Source organism: Palaemon carinicauda, chromosome 16 (genome assembly GCF_036898095.1).
Source record: "Palaemon carinicauda isolate YSFRI2023 chromosome 16, ASM3689809v2, whole genome shotgun sequence".
Lineage (NCBI taxonomy): Eukaryota > Metazoa > Arthropoda > Malacostraca > Decapoda > Palaemonidae > Palaemon > Palaemon carinicauda.
Window position 1 is genome coordinate 130,111,571 of NC_090740.1, and position 18,431 is coordinate 130,130,001.

An 18,431-nucleotide genomic window follows, 5' to 3' on the forward strand; every position below is an offset into this window, starting at 1 on the left:
AACTCTCTACATAGTTTTAAAACTTAACATCAGAGGTGGCAAACTTAACTATGTACGGTTTCACCTAACTTTCCGTAAATGTTGACACATACAGCTTAGCAGATATACATTAACATTTTTCTTTCCTGGAATAAACTGGGGTAATAAGGTGATATTCCTGACTTTTGACTAATAAAAACAAATTTTCAATGTTGTCCCTCTTTGTCTCTTGATATACACTAGGGCTGTCATGCTGTCCACCCTAGAGCAAAAGATTGGTTGAAAGTGTCATTTGGGTTGCTACCTGCTAAAGAATAGAGACCTCTTCATAATGAAGACTTTCCTGCAGGAAGAACAAAAAAAAAAAACAAGAAAACCTGGAATGTGATAAATCCTTTAAAGAAATTTGAGGATCAGCTGAAGTAGAAAGCATAAAACAAGAAGAACCAAAACCTTAACAGTAATTTGTATTTTTCCTAGCTATACAAACCTGAGTCTTTTAAGAAGGGTACAGTATATGTTTTCAGTGCGAGTTGGAATGATTGTTGAAATAGATTATGGGGTAGTTTTAATGATAGGTCATGAGCAAGGGCAAGGAGCCCTGACACCCACCTGTTAAAAGCTCTTTATTTACAACCTTTCGACTCAAGACTGAGGCAGTCAAGGTATGAAGTTTAATTTGAAAAAGAAGTCTTAAACTCGAGTTTGCATGGCTAAGAGAATCTCTCTAAAAAAAAAGTTATTTGTACAAAAGCAAATACAGTACAAATTTTTCATCCTTTTAGTAAGGCGACTAACTGATTGGTGGGTCAAACGTCCCCCTAGAACCAATCTGGTTGGTTCTTTTTCCTCCCTGGAAATGTTAATCAACCTGGTCCTGTATGGAAGAGAAGTAGAAGTATATATTCCCCCACTCTTCCCCTCATCTAAGTGAGGATGGGAGAGAACTTCTCTAGAGAATGGAGCTCAGAAGTATAGCTTACCAGTATCGTCAGATCTAGCGAGAAACATTTTGACTGCCTCATCCTTAAGAGAGGGCCAGAAGGAATGGTGGAGAAGAGCCAGTAATTCTGCTTTTAATCCAGATAAAGTTACCATAGACAAGAAGCTTACTGTCCCACATGAGCTGGGCTTGCTACACAACTATTTGAGCAGCAACCACAGGACCAAGTGCAAAGGCATCAAGGAACTTGTGGGAACTAGCGCAGATTAAAGGCTATGAAATTCATCTAGTGCATTCATACCCAAACATTCAACACCTAGGCAACTGCAAGATTCCTCTTGAAGGCAAGGGTGGAGCCTAACCTCTGATTTTACATAAAAATCTATGTGATCCTATGTAGTTGCCAAGTGACTTTGAACACAATCCATGGGTCTGGACAAGGGGAGAAAACACAGGGAGTTTCCTCTTTAGCCATGTGGGACACAGGTCAATCCCCAGAGAACCCCATGAACCAGAAGCCTTTGCTATGCAGGGATGTATGGAGCAATCTGTCCTTGCAACCTTCCCTATCAAAAAAGTGTGTCAGCTAGTTCATTCCTCTTGCCCAGAATGAATTTGGCTGACAACTCTACAGCGTAGAATGCCATTGCAATGTGCATCCGCTTCTCCAGCCTGCAGAGTCGGAGTGGGAACATATTCCTTTCTAGATTTAAGTCCCCTGATGCATTGAAAATGGGGTGGGGTGTACGCCTGAATGACCTGGTTTTTTCCGGGGTATGGTCAAAAGAAAAAAAACATCTACTCCTTGATCATAATGAGGAGATGCTGCTTCTTCTGACTAGACCCCCTGAGATGACCAAGTCATTATAGTGTGTACCCCGTCCCTCTTTCAATGCATCTGAGCACAGTTGCAGATCTGGAGACGGAGAGTGTGAGGATATTTTCATTCAGCCACCAGGTAAGATTGTTCCAAGCCTCTTGTACCACTGGCACAGGAAGGGATGGGATATCCCTGGAGGCCGACCAATGAGTCTTCAAAGACCCTTAAAATTATTTCTGGCGGAGACACCAGCATGAGGAACAAGCTTCTCCAGCGGGTAAAGGTGGTCGAGAAGACTCTGTCAGCAAAATAACACTCTCTTGAGACTTATGCCTTAAAAAAAGACGAGTTACTAATACTATACTGCAGACACAGTTACCAACATGAGAACCACAAAATAAAAGGGGCAAAAAAAAATGGTACTCAAATATTAAGCATAAAACCGATGCCAATCACCTAACATGAGCACGTCTACAAGCCACAAAGCAAGACAAAAAAATTAAGACTGTGATCTCATAACAAAATGGTGGCAGGTAACACCACAGGCTTTAAAAAAAAAGAAACATGATGTGTAAAAGTAAAAATATGACTAAATAAAATGGTATAAATCACAAATGATGGAAAAGAATATTACAGAATAACACTTATGTACTGTTAAATCTAGTTTTGAGTATATCAAGAAATTTTTCTTTTTGTTTTTCTTTTTTGTTTTTGCTCTTAATAGAATTATTACCAACTTAACTTTTAAAGAGCTGTGCCAAAATATTTGTGATGAAATAAAATAAATAATTCAACATGGAATGACTACAATAATCGATGAAAAATCCATTAGAAATAAAATGTTAATTACATGAAAATTGCTGATCATAAAAAATTTCACATATTCAATACACCTGTATTAAAAAAAATCATTAAAATCCTAGAAACCAAAAACCTAATCGGAACCGGATAAATTGTCTGACATAATTTTCATACTGAAGCGTAAATCTTTTCCAAAACCTTTGGAATTGCACAAAATACTGTTCAGTCTTTTCAACATTTCAACTCCATGTCAGCTGTACATTAATATCAATCTTGAATGAAAATTTTTAATCTTCAAGTGCAGATGATTTCCACAAAGAAGCTTGGGGTCTGATTTCCTTTACAGTAAAATTTCTTTTCTCTGGTTCACTATTCCACTTGATGCACCACCAATAACCTGAAATGAAGTCATGATTTAGTATGGGTATAGTTTGTTATCATTACACCCTTTCATTAGGAATATATCATTTTCTAGAAACCTTAAGTACCTGTATACAATTTATATGAATAACAAAATGTATTTACCCTAGTGAAATGCCCACAAAATTACTTAAATCATCAAAGTTATTATTACTATTATTATTTCATTGTTATTACTATTATCATCATAAGTTAATAGCCTAAGCAGACCACTCAGTTTTATTTCTGGCCATCACGAGCCTGTTTTAACAACCCATCATGCCATGTTGAAACAGCTTATTAATTAGTACCCAAAATGATGATGCGACAGAAAGCACTACAGCTGGTGGCCAAAGGCACTATAAAATATCATGTGACATCTACAATACATCCCTCCTAGACATTTATAAACAGTCTTACTGTGCAAATATACAAAAATAGTAAATTTGTTGTGGACAGAATTGCATCTTTAATCTGTAAAAAAAAGTAAGGCTTTCATTCTAAACTAAACATACTTTGAGCCACAAAAAACCATGTAAAACAGATACATTCAAAACCTCACAAATCTTTATGAAATTTTATTGTATGGAACAAACACTTTTCTGCAAGTCATTTTCTACATTTCTTCCATTTTACCTTTTCACTCTTCTTCCATGCCTTCCTATTCTGATTTTCATAACCTGTTTACATTTTCCAACACAATAATAACAAAAACAATTAGATAAAAGAAAATAAACTCAAGATCAGAAACATGAAACAACAGAGCTGTCATCTGAACTTGAAAACAGTAAAATGACTAGACGGTTTGAGGAATAAAAGTATGGTTGTAAATCGTTTAATTTCAATAGCTGAAATTATTTGCCAAAAAACATAGGTTCTCGCCAAGAGCCTCAAGTTTTTTACTCAAAACAACCAGATTGTTATTCATATACAAAATGAATGATGAGACCATAAGTTAAAAGTTGCTTGACATGGTATGTCAATGGAAGGACAAAACAGTAAATTTCATAATTTGTATTTTCCCTAACAATGTCTGAGACAAGCCACTCATGGGGGACTTCTTCCATATTCCAAATAGAGAGAATAAGGTTGTGGAGATGTTGATGGTGTATTCCTTGTCAACAGCATTTTATCATTATATGGTGTATTTCCTTATAGTAGGTAGTAGGTTGGCCAGGGCACCAGCCGCCCGTTGAGATACTACCGCTAGAGAGTTATGGGATCCTTTGACTGGCCAGACAGTACTTCATTGGATCCTTCTCTCTAGTTACGGTTCTTTCCCTTTGCCTACACATACACTGAATAGTCTGGCCTATTCTTTACAGATTTTCTCCTCTGTCCTCATACACCTGACAACACTGAGATTACCAAACAATTCTTCCTTACCCAAGGGGTTAACTACTGCTATGTAATTATTCAGTGGCCATTTTCCTCTTGGTAAGGGTAGAATAGACTCTTTAGCTATGGTAAGCAGCTCTTCTAGGAGAAGGACACTCCAAAATCAAACCATTGTTCTCTTGTCTTGGGTAGTGCCATAGCCTCTGTACCATGGTCTTCCACTGTCTTGGGTTAGAGTTCTCTTGCTTGAGGGTACACTCAGGCACACTGTTCTATCTAGTTTCTCTTTCTCTTGTTTTGTTGAAGTTTTTATTGTTTATTTAGGAAATATTCATTTTAAAGTTGTTACTAATCTTAAAATATTTTATTTTTCATTGTTTCCTTTCCTCACTGAGCTATTTTCCCTGTTGGGGCCCCTGGGCTTATAGCATTGTGCTTTTCCAACTAGGGTTGTAGCTTAGCATTTAATAATAATAATAATAATAATAATAGAACTACTGGCAGTAATATAACAAATTTGTAAGTAATTTGAATTTTTCCTAGTATAAAAACCCGGAGCTATTTATAGGGTATACTTTCGGCGCAGCTGAAAAAAGAGCCATGATAATTTTAGTGAGGGATAACTACCCCATCCGCTAGTTAGCAGGTTGGGGGTGGAGTAGACTGGCTACCCCGCTCACTCACACCTCTCGGCTGAGTAACCACTTTTCTTTATGGCAGGACTTTTCGGGGGGCAGGGTGGCGGGCCAATTTGTATAAATAGCTCCTGGTTTGTATACTAGGAAAAATATAAATTACTTACAAATTTTTTATCTATTCCGACGTAGATACAAACCCTCCGCTATTTATAAGTCTTCCACCCGGATTCGACCAGAGCTACCGAGACCCCAGGAGCACGTCCACGTTTCTCCCCAGGTAGAGCTACTGGGGACAGGAAACCTCACTGCCAGCCCGCAAGGAGGAGAACAGCACGAGTCGGAGCATGCCTTCTGGCAGGTCCTGAGTTTGATGAGGCAACTCAATGGATTCAAGGACTCCGAGAATGCTCCTCACGAAGGCAAGGGCAAGGTCCTGGACCAGGTCTATGGTACCCAGAAGCTCCCAAAGGCCAGCGTGGCTCTGCCATGGTCCCAGGGAGTTAAAGGTGCCAGAGACAAGGTTGAGGGCCAGCTCGCCGAACTCGTCTCCTCCAGCCGTTCCTCTGCCGGGAACAAACTCCTCCCACCTCCTCGCGTACAGCAGAGAAGGTACTTCGAGATCATGGGGGAGTCCGGTTTAGCTCTTCCCCTCCACCACTCCGTGGAAGAGCTCTCTAGGAGGATTTCTTTCGAGAAACTCTCCACCCGGCAGGTGACATTCTCGGCTATGGAGATCCTAAGCCAGGAGAAGGTTGCGAAGTGTGCCATGCAGCCACTTCATGGCTGGACATCTGGCTGGAGTCTCTGGGCATCCTGTTGCGATCCGAGGACTTGTCAAAGGAGAGCACCAGGAAGGCCCTTGAGACTTTCCTCCTCTCGGGCATGCGCTCGATCGAGTTTTTAGCTCACCAAGTTTCGAACTTGTGGGCTAACTCGATCCTAAAATGTCGGGATGCCGTGACCGAGAGGTTCCACTTGAGGGTCCAAGCCGTGGATGTCAGCAGGCTCAGACACTCCTCCATCCTTGGAGAGAGTTTGTTCGAGCCCAAGGATGTAGAACTGACAGCTGAGGTGGAGGAAGTCGAATCAGGATTTGCTCCTCCAAAGGGCCCTCACATCTCGGCCCTACAAACCTCCAGCTCCTCAACAACAACCTCAGCAGCCTCATCAGTCTAAGACACCGAGACAGGCTCCGGCAGCGAAGGCCAAGGTGACTAAACAGCAGCCCTTTCCTGTCAAGGACAAGAAAGGCGGTAAGTCCTCCAGGGGAGGTAAGAATCCTAGGGGGAGCGGCCGAGGCCGGAAATGCTAGGATTGGCAATCCCCCTGCATGTCCACCAGTGGGGGGATGCCTTCAAAGTTGCACGAACAGGTGGCAGCAACTCGGGGCCGATTCCTGGACTATCTCTGTGATCAACCAAGGATATCGCGTCCCGTTCATAACATCTCTTCCTCCCCTGACAGCGAATCCAGTGTCGTTGAGCTCCTATGCCATGGGATCGGTAAAGGGGGTAGCACTTCGGGCAGAAGTTGAGACCATGCTCAAGAAGGATGCTCTCCAGGAGGTCGTCGACAGCTCCCCAGGCTTCTTCAGTTGACTCTTTCTTGTAAAGAAGGGGTCTAGAGGCTGGAGACCTGTCATCGACTTCTCAGCTCTGAACAAGTTTGTCAAGCAAACTCCGTTCAGTGTGGAGACAGCGGACACGGTCAGACTTGCAGTGAGACCGCAAGACTTCATGTGCACTCTGGATTTAAAAGACACGTACTTCCAGATCCCAGACCATCCGTCTTCCACGAAGTACTTGAGATTCAGCCTAGACAACAAGACCTACCAGTTCAAGGTGCTGTGTTTCAGTTTCTCCACAGCACCTCAGGTGTTCACCAGAGTGTTCACACTGATTTCTTTGTGGGCACACAGGAGCGGCATCCGTCTCCTCCGCTATCTGGACGACTGGCTGAACCTGGCAGACTCGGAGTCGACCCTTCTTCGACACTGAGACAAGCTTCTGGGGCTTTGCCAAGATCTAGGGATCATGGTAAACCTCGAGAAGTCTTCTCTGCTTCCAACTCAACGACTGGTATATGTAGGCATGATATTAGACACCAATCTCCACAAAGCCCTTCCATCAGATGACAGGATAGCAAGGCTGAGGGGGGTCGCAAGACCTTTCCTCGGACGGGAAGCCCTTCCGGCCCAATCTTGGTTACGTCTCCTTGGTCACATAGCCTCCCTGGCCCGTCTAGTTCCAAACGGCTGCCTCGGGATGAGATCCCTCCAGTGGCGACTCAAGTCCCGGTGGAATCAAGGCAACGATTCCCCGGACACTCTGGTCCCCATGGGACCCGCGGAACGGACGGACCTACAGTGGTGGCTGATCGACGAAAACCTACGAAAGGGAGTGGATCTTCTCGTCCTCCCCCCGGATTTGATGCTGTTCTCGGATGCGTCAAAAGAAGGGTGGGGGCCCACGTTCTGCACCAGAGGATCTCAGACCTATGGTCAGAATCAGAAAAGTGCCTCCACATCAACCTGCTAGAAATGAATGCAGTCTACCTAGCCCTTCAACCATTCCAACAGGTCCTGGCGGGCCAGTCCGTGGTGGTGATGAGCGACAACACCACTGTAGTGGCTTATATCAACAAGCAGGGAGGTACCTTTTCACAACAGCTATCCCATCTTGCAGTAGAGATACTGAGGCGGACTGAAGTCCACTCGATTTCACTATCAGTGTTCATTCCGGGCAAAAGGAATGTGCTCGCCGACAGTCTGAGCAGGGCTTCGTAGATAGTGAGTACCGAGTGGTCTTTGGATCCTCAAGTAGCCAACAAAGTCCTGACTTTGTGGGGTTCCCCGACAGTGGACCTGTTCGCGAAAGCTTTGAATTTCAAACTGCCGCTGTACTGCTCCCCAGTCCCGGACCCCAAGGCACTCTGGCAAGATGCCTTCCAACAACGGTGGGACAACATCGACATCTACGCCTTTCCCCCGTTCTGTCTGATGAGAAGGGTGCTCAACAAGACCAGACAATCGGTCAATCTGTCAATGACCTTAATAGCTCTGCTATGGCATCACGCAGAGTGGTTCCCGGACCTTCTGCAGCTCCTGACGGAACTCACGAGAGAACTACCCCCACGACACGAGTTACTCAAGCAACCACACTGCAACATCTACCACAAGGCCATAGCTTTGCTTCGGCTTCACGCCTTGAGACTATCCAGCGTCTCCTCGTTGAGAGAGGCTTTTCGCAACAAGTTGCGGACAGGATGTCTCGACACCTGCGGAAGTCATCCGCAGGGGTCTACCAGGCGAAGTGGAGAGTCTTCTGTGGTTGGTGTCGTGGGAGGGGTATCTCTCCCCTCGATGCCACTATTCCAGCAATAGCGGAGTTTCTTGTATATTTGCGGGAGGAAATGCGCCTTTCGCTCTCGGCGGTGAAAGGCTATCGTTCAGCCTTAAGCTTAGCCTTCAGGCTAAAAGGAATAGACATTTCTTCCTCGCTGGAACTTTCTTTACTCATACGAAGCTACGAACTTACCTGCCCTCAGTCGGAAGGGTAGTAGGACAGAATGCCTAAGGACAAAATGCCTAATTCCTCAACACGGACAAATTGCCTAACAGACATAATGCCAAATGGACAAAATGCATAATATACAAAATGCCTAATGGGCAAAATGCCTTCCAGACAAAATGATCTTATTTAGCATTTTTAAATAAATCATTTGAGATTAGTAAAGATCTTACAGTTAAAACCCATATAACTACCCAACAAGCTGTTGTTCATTTTACTTTTCTTTTTGCACTTTGAAAGGCAAAAAAAATTACACTTTTACTCAAACAAATTTCTTTATCAATCATTAAATTTTTGTAAGAAACCCTTCAGTCCGAAATGGAAATCATCACTAGTAACAAAGTAGGAAAAAACGAATATTTGAAGGAAAGGCATACACCGTTAACAGGAGAAAAGAAAGACGTGCATATTGGAAGTGTGAAAAACGTGCTTTGTGTAGTGCCAGTATAATCACTTGTAATAATTTAAAAAACAATCATTCGCATGGAAAATATGAAAGACCGCATTCATAAATCTGATGAAGCTACATCTTCGGTAATTAATCACTACACAAGATGTGTCATTAAGCATATCCAGTGCTTTTCCAGTGGAAGATTCCCTTGCACGCAGTGTAAGATGTATAAGAGTGCGTGAAAGTGCCAATGAAGATTTATCGATAACTACAAGAGGTGAACATTTTTTTATGGTATGAATCAGAAAGTGTGCATATTTACACAACTAGAAAGAATTTGGAAATCTTGAAAAATAAGAACAAGTGGTTAGGTGATAGCACTTTTAACTGTGTACCAATCGGAAAACAACTGTATACGTTGCATTGTGTTGTTTCTCAAAGTAAAACATTACCATTAGTATACTGTGTTACATCTAGTAAAGATGAAAAAACTTATGATACAATATTCAAGTTCCTCAAAGAGCAGAGGCTTTTCTCAGAGTCTGTAACTCTTGATTATGAACAAGCATCAATAAAAAGTTTAAAGAAATGTTTTCCAAATACCTCAATTAATGACTGTTTCTTTCATTTCAGTCAAATGTCATTGGCGCAAAATACAAAATCTTGTTCTTCAGCGCTGGTACACAAATAATTACAATGCTTTCATAATCAAACAAATACAAGCCTTAGGTTTGGTCCTCCAGAGGATGTGGCTGATCTTTTTCACAAACATTTTTACTTCAATGGACCACTAAACTGAAGATATTCTAAGTGAATTCTTTGAATATTTTAAAATTACATGGCTCGGAATAGTTCAGAGAAATTGACGAAGTTCAAATGTGGAATGTGTATCATAGAATAGAATCAAATTTTCCGTAAAACTACGAAATCTCTAGAAGAATGGCACCATACTTTTAACAAGTGTGTTTCAATAAGAATTATAACAAGAACCCAACATATCAATTCTATCAGTTAATAAAAAATATAAAAGGTTACAGAAAAGGTAGAGTAAGCAACACCGGAGAGACTAGGAGAGGGGGTTACTGGAAGGATAAGAGGGTCTAGACAGAGGGAGGAAAGGAAAGGGGAGGGACGGGGAGTGTACGCATTCGAATTGCTTCACCTACTTACCCGATTCACGTGACTTGGGCTTTATGATGACAAGAGTAAATGCCTTAATTAATGAGATTTTCCGGTCGATTAAAGTGTAAAAAATTTGGGGGAGGTCTATAGAATGCTGTGTCAAAGTACCATTCTGATCAAGTAATTAGTATGGGAGATATTTACGAAAAACACACTATATTTTGACTGAAATGCATAGCAGTTCTCTTTTTTTTTTTGTGTGTGTCCCTTTTTAGATGTTTTGTCCATTAGGCATTATGTCTGTTAGGCATTTTGTCCGTGTTGAATGATTAGGCATTTTGTCCTTAAGCATTCTGTCCTTAGGCATTATGTCACTAGGCATTCTGTCTGCTCACGGTCGGAAGTGAGACCTCCTCCTTGGAACGTGGTTCGAATCCTCAGGGCTCTTAAGAGACCTCCCTACGAACCATTACGCCAGGCCTCCGATCGACACCTGACTTGGAAGACAGCGTTCCTGCTCGCTTTGGCGTCAGCCAAGCGGGTCTGTGAACTTCATGGTCTCTCATACGACGTCGCCCATTCAAGGGGATGGGGGGAAGTAACGTTCGGGTTCGTCCGAGTTTGTAGCTAAGACTCGGAACCCTGGAGTCCCGGACCCACAGTTCGACTCCTTCAGGGTCTCGAGTCTCCGTTCTGTAACAAGTGACCCAGACCATCTGTTACTATGCCCAGTGAGAAGTCTGAGGCGTTATCTGAAGAGAACGGCTGCAGTCTGTCCTCGCGTGCAAGCCCTGTTTGTGAGCACGGGAAGGACGAAGAGGAGGGTCACCAAGAACACTATCTCTGCCTGGATCTGAAGGGTCATTCACCACGCCTTGAATCCAGACCCTCCTCCGTCACGTCGTCCCAAAGCACACGATGTCAGAGGCATCGCTACCTCTCTGGCTTTTAAGAGAAACTTCTCGGTGACGCAGGTGCTACAAGCTGGGGTCTGGAAGTGTCAAACAACCTTCACAGCCTACTACCTGCAAGAAATGACCCACAGGAGCCTTGATACATTCTTGATCGGCCCTGTGGTGGCTGCACAAAAGCTGGTCTAACCTCAGGCTCCTCAATGGACAGGTAGCAGAAGGTTGAGGGCATTGTTACCCAGTTTTAGTCTGCGTGAACGAAAGAGTATGTCTGGCCCTTACTTCTTTCTTCATCCTCCCCTCTCTTGGGGAAAGCAGCATCCTGGGTTCTCTGCATAGCTGACCTCGAACCTCTGCAGGTAAATCATGCTCCCTTGTGTTCCTAGTATTAAGATAATACTGTCGCATCCCCCATACCCTGACGAGGTGGTACTGGGAATGTCCTAGCCTAGAATTCCATCTAAAGGACTTCAGGTCTACTTCCTAGGACGAGTCACACTTCAGCCCTCCACATACAAGCTTATGTAGGCCGCACGTTCCATGCGAAGCAAGGAACTTGCGAGGTGCAGGGAGTCTTTTTCTCGAAGTGCTACTCACTCTGTTTCCGAGTCCCCAGGTAAAAGCCAAAGCCAGTAAGGCCGGCACTTTCCTCCCTACCTAAAGGGTAAGTCACCCCATGTAAATAGCGTGGTTTGTATTTCGGTTACGGAACAAATGACAAATTCGGAGATAATTTGTATTTTTCCTAACCATACAAACCTTAGCTATTTACACATATTTGCCCGCCAGCCCTGTCCCCCAAGGCAAGTCCTACCTCTAAGTCAAGTGAAGCAGTTCACCGGCGTGTGAGGGGGGGGAGGGGTAGCTAGCTACCACTCCCCCTACCCCTTGCTAACTAGCGCGGGGGTAGTTAACCCTCGCTAAAATTCTTATGGCTCGTCATTTCAGCTACGCCGAAAGTAAAACCCCATGTAAATAGCTAAGGTTTGTATGGTTAGGAAAAATACAAATTATCTCTGAATCTGTCATATCACTGATTTTGATATTCATAATGTTACCGATTGCATTAAATGCTTTATCATGATTCAAAGGATGTCCATGAATCCCATTTGTCATTTTCAAGCCTCATTTCATTGTTTTTTATGCTACCATAACATTGACATGCTTTATACAGCACGTTGTAATCAGTCTCTATTGGAATTTGAGCGACGTAAAGGATTCACAAGGTTCCTTATGTTATCCCAATTACTTGGTTTTTAAACATCATTAGAATGGTCATTTTCAGTTGCAAGGTCATCATCAGAGGGGTTGGTTTGTAAAGCAGCAGCAAGCTGAGTTATCCACCTTTAATCAGATGTCAGTCCTCCTATCCCTTGTGGCTCAACATAAGAAAGGTTTCAGCAGGGACCAGTCCTCTATCAGAGAGAGGCTGCCGCTCTTTAGAGGAGCGTACGCTGGTCAGTGGGAGAAGGTACCCTCTCACTGATGACTCCAATGCCTGGCATCACCTATTACTTGTAATAAAACCGGATCACTGGAGCCTGACTTAACAGACTAAGTCTGGACCAAATAGGGTCTGACAAGAGGTGACAAGAGGGTGATGGCATCTAAATTTGAAGCATATATAAAACCTGGTCAATGTTCTAATAGGGGTCGTCAACAAAATTCTGATAGAGCAAGAAGAGAAAAACTGAAATAAAGGCGGCGGCTTATTGGGATACAGTCTTAGTCTGGTCTCCCAGAACTGGACTTAACGGTATGGTTGAACCAGACTGGATGATAAATCACCCCCTTGCCATTGCTCAGCCCATCATTGAAACTCTCGAGCTCCTCTACTACAACAAACGCTGGACCATCAGAGGGGACGCTGAATAGAATAGGCATACTTGCAAGCAATTGGTTGTCGCAGGCACAAAGGTTTCTTGATAAGACAATCTACCCATGAATGCTTAGATTTTTAGCTGGGCATTCAAGACAGAGCAAGAGCTTGGGTGAACCAAGACACCACCTTCATCTTTGAGCAACACAATGAAATCACCTTAAGTGAATGCTGAGAGCATGAAACAGGACAGAATTGCGAGTCCACACAGGACAGTGATCTGCCACAAGTGTGCAAGCCTGGCTCGAGAGCTCTACCCTACTCAGAAGAGCATGAACAGTTACAGCTGCATAATTCAGGCTCATGCTGCGATTTTAAAATGTATCATGAGCCTGGATTGCCACAATCCAGGGTTATTATAAGCTTGGATTGTATTATGTGCAACTGGGAAGTGAAGAGTTGAGAGATCACCTTTTTCAAGCAAACCTTTGGCGCCACAATCCAGGTTTGCTATGAGCTTGCATCTCCTTGTGAGGCTCATGAGGTGTTGAGAGGTTGCTTGCATTAAGCCAAACTCTCAGGTGAAAGAACAGCTTTCTCCTTTGGTGCCATCAGCCACTGAGACAGTTGCCAAGATCTCATACGAATTCGTAGGAGCTAAAGTGCCCTCAGGTCGGAAACGTCAGGACGCTTCATAGCAGCTTGGATGGATGAAGCTCAAAGCTTCGGCAGGCGCAGAGGGAGAAAAAGGCATGCGCATCTCTCAAGTAAGGGACTTGCTTCCACTAGCCTGGTCAGACAAACCCTGAAGGGTCAGCGGGCTCAGAGGGAGAAAAAGGCAAGTGTATCTCTCAAGTAAGGGGCTAGCTTCCAGCAGTCTGGGTAGATAAACCCCAAAGTGTCGGTGGGTTCAGGGGAGAAAAAGGCAAGCATATTTCTCAAGTAAGGAGCTGTCTTCCACTTGAGCGCACTTAGGGCACCGAAAGATAGCTTATATAGCGAACCTTGTGATTTGATCGCTGACCAAATCAGGCAATTGTATCGCAAAAAAGCAGCTTCCAATAAGCAAGGCTAAACATTTTGAATCAACAGCACTCGCTAGGATGAATGTTGTTTGCGTGTGTCTGCTGGCTGATCAGCTAACACAGTCAGAAAACCATTGTTCTTACAGGGGTTCTCTATTCCTACGACTACAGGGAAATCTACCTCCAAGGAGATAAAGGTGAGCCACTGGGCTGACAGTTGTTCACCTTTAGCCAACATAAAGAGTTAATAAAGCCATGATGTTAATCAAGTCTCCAACTCAAGGATGACATCTCTCAGACACTAATGCATCAACGGGAATAAAATTAAGTGTATAAGTTCCATTTGCTAAACCCAGCGAATGTGGAAGGAGAGACTGTCTTCAACAACTGCTAAGATCAAAGTGGAAAAGGTATGAGCGGGTGGGTAGGGAAGTGCTTCGCCCTGCTACCACTGATAAAACCAGAACGGTTATCAATCCGGTTGTTGACACCTTGTTAAAAATTTTTATAGCTGTGCACCAACTTGCGCTAATTTCATTCTCCTATGTAAAGGACGATTGTTTGTATTTGCATAGGAACAAATGACAAATATGACAAATTCGTAGATAATTTGTATTTTTCCTAACCATACAAACCTTAGCTATTTAATTAGGGCTATTACTTTCGGCGTAGCTGAAATGATGACCCATTAGATTTTTAAAGAGGGTTTACTACCCCTTTGCAACTAGCTTGGGGTAGGGGAGGGGTAGCTAGCTCACACACCAGTGAGTAGCTCACTTTGCTTAGAGGTAGGACTTCCTGGGTGACAGGGCTGGCAGCCAAGTTTGATTAAATAGCTAAGGTTTGTATGGTTAGGAAAAATACAAATTATCTACGAATTTGTCATTTGTTCCGTAACCGAAATACAAGCCACACTATTTAATTAGGGTGATTTAACCCTTAGGTAGGGTGGTAAGTCCCAGCCATACTGGCTTGGGCTTTTGCCCGGGGACTCAGTATCTGAGTGTATTAGAACTCAAGATAATGAGTCCCTGCACCTCAAAGTGCCTTGCTCTGCAAGGACCGCAGCCTATGTAAGCTAGTGTGTGAAGAAGTGAAGTGTGACTCGTCCTAGGAAGCTGACCTGAAGTCCTTTAGATGGAAATCTAGGTTAGGACGATCCCAATACCACCTCGTAAGGGTATGAGGACGTGACAGTATTAACTTAATAATAGGAACACAAGGAAACATGGTTTACCTGCAGTGGTTTGAGGTCAGCTGTGCAGAGAACCCAGGATGCTGCTTTCCCCAAGAGAGGGGAGAATGAAGAAAAGAATAAGGGCCAGGCATAGCTTTTCATTCATGCAGACTAAAACCGGGTAACAATGCCCTCAACCTTCTGCTACTTGTCCATTAAGGAGCCTGAGGTTTAAACCATCTGTTGTGCAGCCACCACAGGGCCGATAGAGAACGTATCGAGCCTCCTGTGGGTCACGTCTTGCAGGTAGTGGGTTGTGAAGGTCGTTTGACACTTCCAAACCCCTGCTTGCAGAACCTGCATCACAGAGTAATTTCTCTTGAATACCTGGGACGTAGCAATGCCCGACATCATGTGCCCTAGGGCGACGTGACGGAGGAGGGTCAGAATTCAGGGAATGGTAGATAACCCTGCGAATCCAAGCTGAGATTTTATTCTTAGTGACCCTCCTCTTCGTCCTTCCTGTGCTCACGAACAATACTTGCACCAGAGGATGAATTGCAGCTGTTCTCTTAAGATATAGCCTCAGACTCCTTACTGGGCACAGTAGGAGATGGTCTGGGTCAACTGTTACAGAACCGAGACTCGAAATCCAGAAGGAGTCAAACCGGGGGTCCGGCACTCCTGGATTCTGAGTCTTAGCTACAAACTCAGGGATGAATCTGAACGTTACCTCCCCCCATCCCCTTTAATAGGCAATGTCATACGAGAGACCATGAAGTTCGCTGATTCGTTTGGCCGAGGCCAGAGCAAGCAGGAACACCGTCTTCCAAGTCAGGTGGCGATCAGAAGCCTGGCATAATGGTTCGAAAAGAGGTCTCTTAAGAGACCTGAGGACTCGAACCACGTTCCATGGAGGAAGTCTCACTTCCGACTCGGGCCAGGAAGTTCATAACTTCGTATGAATACATAAAGTTCCAGCGAAGAGGAAATGTCCATTCCTTTGAGCCTGAATGCAAGACCTAAGGCTGACCGATAGCCTTTCACTGCAGAGACTGAAAGGCGCATTTCTTCCCGCAAATACACAAGAAACTCGGCTATTGCTGGAAATGAGCAATCGGGTGGAGAGACCCCTTCCACAACACCAACCACTTTGCCTGGTAGACCCCTGCGGATGACTTCCGCAGGTGTCGAGACATCCTTTCCGCAACTTGTTGCGAAAAGCCTCTCTCTGTGAGGTGACGCTGGATAGTCTCTAGGCGTGAAGTCATAGCGATGCTAAGGGTTTGTGGAGGATGTTGGCATGTGGTTGTCTGAGTAGCTCGTGTCGAGGAGGATGTTCTCTCGGGAGTTACGTCAGGAGCTGCAGAAGGTCCGGGAACCACTCGGCATGATGCCATAGCAGAGCTATTAAGGTCATTGACAGATTGACCGATTGTCTGGTCTTGTTGAGTACCCTTCTCATCAGACAGAACTGGGGAAAGGCGTAGACGTCGATGTTGTCCCACCGTTGTTGAAAGGCATCTTGCCAGAGTGCCTTGGGGTCCGGGACTGGAGAGCAGTACAGCGGGAGCTTGAAATTCAAGGCTGTCGCGAACAGATCCACCGTCAGGGAACCCCACAAAGTCAGGACTTTGTTGGCTACTAGACAATCCAAAGACCACGCGGTACTCACTATCGGAGATGCCCTGCTCAGACTGTCGGCGAGCACATTCCTCTTGCCTGGAATGAAGCGAGCTGATAGTGGAATCGAGTGGACTTCGTTCCACCTCAGTATCTCTACTGCAAGATGGGATAGCTGCTGTGAAAAGGTACCTCCCTGCTTGTTGATGTAAGCCACTACTGTGGTGTTGTCGCTCATCACCACCACGGAGTGACCCGCCAGATATTGGTGGAACTGCTGAAGTGCCAGATACACAGTCTTCATTTCTAGCAGATTTATGTGGAGGCACTTTTCTATTTTTGACCATAGGCCTGAGGTCCTGTGGTTCAGAACGTGGGCCCCCAAACCCTTTTTTTTGAGGCGTCCGAAAACAGCATCAAATCCGGGGGGAGGACGAGAAGATCCACTCCCTTTCGTAGGTTTTCCTCTGTCAACCACCACTGAAGATCCAACCATTCCGCAGGACCCATTGGGACCAAGATGTCCGGGGAATCATTTCCTTGATTCCACCGGGACTTGAGTCGCCATTGCAGGGATTTCATCCTGAGACGACCATTTGGATCTAGACGGGCCAGAGAAGAAAAGTGACTGAGGAGACGTAACAACGATTGGGCTGGGAGTTCTTCTCGTCTGAGGATGGAACTGCGACCCCCCTCAGCCTTGCTATCCTGTCGTCTGATGGGAAGGCTTTGTGGATATTGGTGTCCAAGATCAGCCAGTCGTCCAGATAGCGAAGGAGACGGATGCCGATCCTGTGTGCCCACGAAGAAATCAGTGTGAACACCCTGGTGAATACTTGAGGTGCTGTGGAGAGACCGAAACACAGCACCTTGAACTGGTAGATCTTGTTGTCTAGGCTGAATCTTAAGTACTTCCTTGAAGACGGATGGACTAGGATATGGAAGTACGCGTCCTTCAGGTCCAGTGTACACATGAAGTCTTGTGGTCACACCGCAAGTCTGACCGTGTTCGCCGTCTCCATGCTGAACGGGGTTTGTCTGACAAACCTGTTCAGGGCTGAGAGGTCGATGACTGGTCTCCAGCCTCCAGACGCCTTCTTTACAAGAAAGAGTCGACTGAAGAAGCCTGGGGAGCCGTCGACGACCTCATAGAGAGCGCCTTTCTTTAACATGGTCTGGACTTCTGCCCCAAGGGCTTGGCCCCTTGCCGATCCCATGGCAAAGGAGCTCAACGACACTGGATCCGCTGTCAGGGGAGGTAGAGATGTTATGAACGGGACGCGATATCCCTGACTGATTACGGAAATCGTCCAGGAATCGGCCCCGAGTTGCTGCCATCTGTCTGCGCAACTTTGAAGGCATCCCCCCACTGGTGGACATGCAGGGGGACTGCCAATCTTAGCGTTTGCGGCCTCGGACGCTCCCTCTAGGATTCTTTCCTCCCCTGGAGGACTTTTGCCTTTCTTGTCTTTGACAGGAAAGGGCTTCGACACCGTTGCCTTCGCTGCCACAGCCGGTTTCGTTGTCTTGGACGGGCAAGGTTGTTGAGGTGCCGGAGGTTTATAGGGCTTTAATGTAAGAGCCCTATGAAGGAGGGAGTCCTGGTTGGACTTCCTCCACCTCTCGGCTGCCTGTTCCAAGTCTTTAGGCTCGAACAGGTTCTTCCCTAGAAGGGAAGAATGTCTGAGCCTGCTGACCTAGACGGCTGGGACCTTCGCGTGGAACCTCTCTGCCACCGCATCACGACGTTTCAGGATTGAGTTGGCCCACAAGTTCGAGACTTGGTGGGCCAGAAACTCAATGGTGCGGGTGCCCGAGAGGAGGAAGGCCTCCAGGGCCTTCCTGGTGCTCTCCTTAGACAAATCTTTGGATCGCA

General features: G+C 45.1%; 1 long non-coding RNA gene across 2 annotated transcripts in view; it reads right to left on the reverse strand.

Moving 5' to 3' along the window:
• Window positions 1–465: 465 nt before the first annotated feature.
• LOC137655877 (uncharacterized) overlaps window positions 466–18,431 on the reverse strand; it is a 39,548-nt gene continuing 21,582 nt past the window's right edge. For both annotated transcript variants that reach the window (XR_011046892.1, XR_011046891.1), the window contains one exon: window positions 466–2,940. This is a non-coding gene — a long non-coding RNA (uncharacterized lncRNA). The remainder of the gene's footprint in view (window positions 2,941–18,431) is intronic.